At 36.2% G+C, this 4,600-nt stretch overlaps 1 long non-coding RNA gene and 1 other non-coding gene across 2 annotated transcripts; one reads left to right on the plus strand and one right to left on the minus strand.

Moving 5' to 3' along the window:
• Nucleotides 1–1,700: 1,700 nt before the first annotated feature.
• On the minus strand, nucleotides 1,701–4,081 carry LOC104951759 (uncharacterized). Its single transcript, XR_799048.1, has 4 exons — nucleotides 4,023–4,081; nucleotides 2,956–3,062; nucleotides 2,137–2,175; nucleotides 1,701–1,781 (listed from the first exon to the last, which is right to left on the minus strand). It is a non-coding gene; the product is annotated as an uncharacterized lncRNA (long non-coding RNA).
• Nucleotides 4,082–4,290: 209 nt separating this feature from the next.
• On the plus strand, nucleotides 4,291–4,364 carry trnai-aau (transfer RNA isoleucine (anticodon AAU)). Its single transcript has one exon. It is a non-coding gene; the product is annotated as a tRNA-Ile (tRNA).
• Nucleotides 4,365–4,600: the final 236 nt, after the last annotated feature.

Raw genomic sequence — 4,600 nt, forward strand, 5'->3', positions numbered from 1 at the left:
TCAAGCACATTTCAAAAGGTTGCTAAAAAATTATTTAAGTATTATAAAGTACATTTGAACTGTGCCTGTGGCTATGTATGCATATATTATGATGTAAACTTATTTGTATTTACTTTTGTTTGGCCTTAGGATGGCGATAATTGGATGACCATTTTAGTTTTCACTTCATTTCACTGTAAATTGCATGAAATTATGAGCTGTTTTGTTTTGTTTTATTTTATTTTGTTTTAATTTTGTTGCATGTATGTTTATGTATGTTTTGAGTGTGTGAGGACCCCAGGAAGAATAGCCAATGCTCATGCTAGTGCTAATGGGGATCCTAATAAAGACAAGACAAAGACAAATATGGGATTTCCATGCATGCTTTATATGGTAGTATATGTCATATAGCTCAGGACAGCATGTAATTCCCAACAACAACAAAGTGTGTGAAATGCCTCATACACACCGTGTGCTCTTCGTGAGTGTGTGTGGGCGCAGGGAATATTGCACGAGTCAGATGAAAAGCTGAACATTGTGTTGTTGTTTGCATCTAAAACTGCTGTGGAGCCAATACATCAACAAAGATCCAACCAACAAACGCAGCTGAATATTAATTTGGATGCCTTGTATGCGCGGTTTGGACAGAAAATAAGCAGGTGTGTGTGAGAAAGGACACAGGAGGAGAGGAAGAAGGGACATTTAACACATCTGACTGAGATATTTTTGGGTTACATCAGTGATTGTGGAGATGAAACACCAGATTTAGTTGAAGATAGACATTTTTGAGGAGTATATTCGAATGCAAGAATATTCCTAACCTTAAACACATTAAATTGAAAGACTTAAACAATGACATTCAAACAGCGGAAATGGCAGCAAGGCTCCTATCAAATAAGCTGGAGAAAGTATGTGGACATTAGTCAATGATTATCACAATGTGTTATGTAGATTCACAATAAATAAGCTGAGGACTTATTCAATAATACCCTCTGCTACTTGTTAATGAGTGCATTGCTTTACTTAAAAAAGTTGGCACTGTCCAGCTTGAGGACAGTGTCCACAAATTAAAAAGTACCAGCCTTAGATAAGTGCTTATTGGTGCATCATTAAATCGCATATGGCTCAAATCCCAGCAGACGACATGGGGCTATTGTTCTCCGTCTGTCTGCATTTTAAATTGGGTCAAACACCGACTACCTGACCGCACCAGAGGATCAAAGCCAACAGCTGTTCATTTAGCACCCACATACACACTCAAGGAGGCCTTTTTTTATTACAGATGAACACAAACACCAGACGCACACCCCCATGCTTTAATCCCACTTGGATTCCCCCAAACCTCGCTGACACATCTGGTGATTTCTATTGCTAAAAAAGGTCATTTAAGGATTCATTATCTGTGATGTGGGGCATTTTCTTAAAACTTTAAAAGACCCTGTGATGTTGTGGAAGACCAGTGGTGTTAAAGTACTGCACTTTTATGCTTCTCCTCCACTTCAATTCAGAAGTATATGGTGTACTTTTACTCTACACTACATGTATTTAATGCCTTTAGTTACTAGGCAGATTTGGATTACTGATGTGAAATATAATCAACTCTTAAATCAGACTTTAGTTCCACCTGGAGTACATTCACAAGCTACCCTCCTTAAAACTAGCTGCACCTTTAACAGCTTTGAAAACACTTTAATGATCAATCATTATAAAACATATCATATATATTATTCTGAAGGGTTTTCTCACCTCACATGTGCAGGTGAGTCTGCGCGGGTGAGGCGCCTCCTGCTGGAGCTGGTACACTGTGGCAAAAAAATAATAAAAAGTGAGTCAAAAATACTAAAAAAAAGCACTCAAAGCAAATAATGAAAGTATAATTATATAAGCACTTTTTTGGCAATTCCACGGTGCAACAACCATCATTATTTTAATGTGCAAAACGTCATTTTTAGCCCTGGATGAGAACTGACTTATTATTACTCTATATTTAACAAGTTACCTCCTTTATTATTTCTTGCCTTTTTATATTCTATGTCCCTTTTGCTGGGAGACCAATATAGGAATTCTGATTCTGATAAAAATCTTAAATGACAGTTTTAAAAACGGGCAAAATCAGGGTAATACAATTTTTTTTATTTTAAATGCACCAATACTCACAGTAAGACTTCCACACAGGAGGCCGGTATTCATCATGATCTGAGGACAGAAGAAGTACAACAAGGTGTTACTCTAATTGAATTCCCTTTACAACAGCGACACCAAGTGGACACATCTGGTAATAATACATGATACCCGTTATGTCTCAATTTTGATATGAAGCATTAAACATTTAAGATTGGTACGCTCAAGTAACTTAACCTTTGTTAATTCAAACTAATGAAATAGCACAGTATCTATTTACAGCGGTAGCTTCATGTAAAAAACAGACTTTGTGCATTTCATAGTAAATGCTCAAATGCTTGTTTATGGATTAACAGTCGAGATGGGTAGTCATTTTGAAACCATCAGATGTTTTTTACAGCTTAACAATGAACCTACTTAAGGATATTGTGCCGTTATATTGATGCCACTGCCACAAAGAACAAGCCAAATAAAATGTTTAATGTCTAAAATGTTGTCAATTTCACATATGAAGTGAAAGCTCATTTATTTTCTCCATTTACGTGCAATTCATAATGTAAGTATGCTATCTGGCTACGTGCAATTTAGTAGCAGACTTAATTCTGATGAAGAACAGTAATATGCATCCATCCCATGGTGAGCATTTTGCAATTTCAGGCCGTGCATGTGTAAAACTAACAGCCTGTTTCCTGTCTTGTTGTACTTTGTGTTTACTCTGCAAGGCTTATCTTTTCAATACTTGTCTTCCCGGTATCCTGTCTTTTCAAAATAACTCCAGATCCTCCCTGAGCCAAATGTCACACCCTCTTTCTCAAGGAAACATACCCTTACAATTAAACACACACACAAGCTTACCAAAAACATTTAGGGCCATCTTGATTCTGTGATACGATGATGAGGATTATTATGAAGAACAGTTATCCAGAAGATCCAAATTTCCAACAAAACAGACAATTTAAATCCTGAAAGACAAAGAAAAATAAAAATAAGGTGCGAAGCGTTAATTCAACTAATGAAATAACAGTGTCTGTTTGCAGAGGCAGCTCAAATAAATGCTCAAATGCTTGTTTGGATGTTGTAAATGAACGGTTGGAGATGGGTAGGTATTTTTGGAACAATCAGAAACCGTTTTATTAATCCCACCTTCAAAAAGAACAAGCCAAATAAACAGTTTCATGTCTAAAATGGTGACGATTACAGTTTGAAATCATTCATTTACTCCAGTTTGAGTGCAATTACCTCGGGGCATAACACTAAAGGATGTTATTTTCCAACAATAAAAACCCAATGTCGAAATAAACAAGCCAAATTATAAATAAATCTAATTTGTGAAAGCATCAAAAAGCTGTGAACGATGCATTACTATAGCTTTGCACAGAGGATGGTTTGTAAATTAGCTCATGTCTTATTCTCAGACATGGTTTTGAGTAATATTGTTTTATGCATTGTACCATTACACAGAAAACCATAATCATTTTAGGCCCTAAATGGAGTCTGCCTTAACGTTTTTAATGCACTAAAATGTGTGTTGTAAAAGCATGAAAGGGCAGGAGTAGCAAAAGCAACATTTGTGCAGGCATAAAACAGCTGTGGAAGATGCATTACTGTAGCTTTGCAGAGAGGATACCTTGTAAATTAGCTTATTCTCAGACATGCTTTTTAGTTAGTGTAACAGCATCATTTCAGTGGAGTGAAAAACTAGCTGAGTAACAACACATGATACAGCTCCAAATTATAAAGGGAGCGGTAACTCCAGTAGGAAAACTGATCCGCGGATAAAACGGAAATTATACATGGCTACATTTTTCAATTAAACTGCAGAGGAAACATGTGCTTAGGAATACAGTGAAAGTGCACATAAAACAATTTTAAATAATACACTGGTTTGTCATTATATTAACGGTTTTTCTCATAATACTCACACTCAAAGCCCATTCTGCATTGTAGTCGCCATCTTGCTGTGTCACGTGATCAGTCTCGCCTTCTCTCTCTCTCTCTCTTTCTCTGGAGTAGCTATGGCAACAGTCCCGATTTTAAAATTGAGTTTATCGCATACTTCAATAATATAATATATAATTCGTTTGTGTAGCGTTCCTTGCTATAGTATGAAATGGTGAAATGGGGAAGCCAAGCGTACAACTTATATAAATGTTATGGCATAATAAATAACAATTTGATCGTACGAAATGTGGCCGGTTAGCTCAGTTGGTTAGAGCGTCGTGCTAATAACGCGAAGGTCGCGGGTTCGATACCCGTACTGGCCATCTGCTTTTTTTTGCAACGCCACAATTAAACGCCTTTTTTACTACTATCACTATGTTTCAGGATAATATATTTTGATTGTAGAGATGTTCCAATGTTTTATTCGATGCTATTCTAACCATGCAATGTATTCGTCTATTATGATCTGCTTTCAATCGGGTATATTTATATTGTTGTGCATTAAATAGATATACTCAATAGATATACTGATATTTATATTCACATAATTATGCAACCT

The sequence above is a fragment of the Notothenia coriiceps genome, unplaced genomic scaffold (genome assembly GCF_000735185.1).
Source record: "Notothenia coriiceps isolate Sejong01 unplaced genomic scaffold, NC01 NC01_scaffold00019048, whole genome shotgun sequence".
Classification (NCBI taxonomy): domain Eukaryota; kingdom Metazoa; phylum Chordata; class Actinopteri; order Perciformes; family Nototheniidae; genus Notothenia; species Notothenia coriiceps.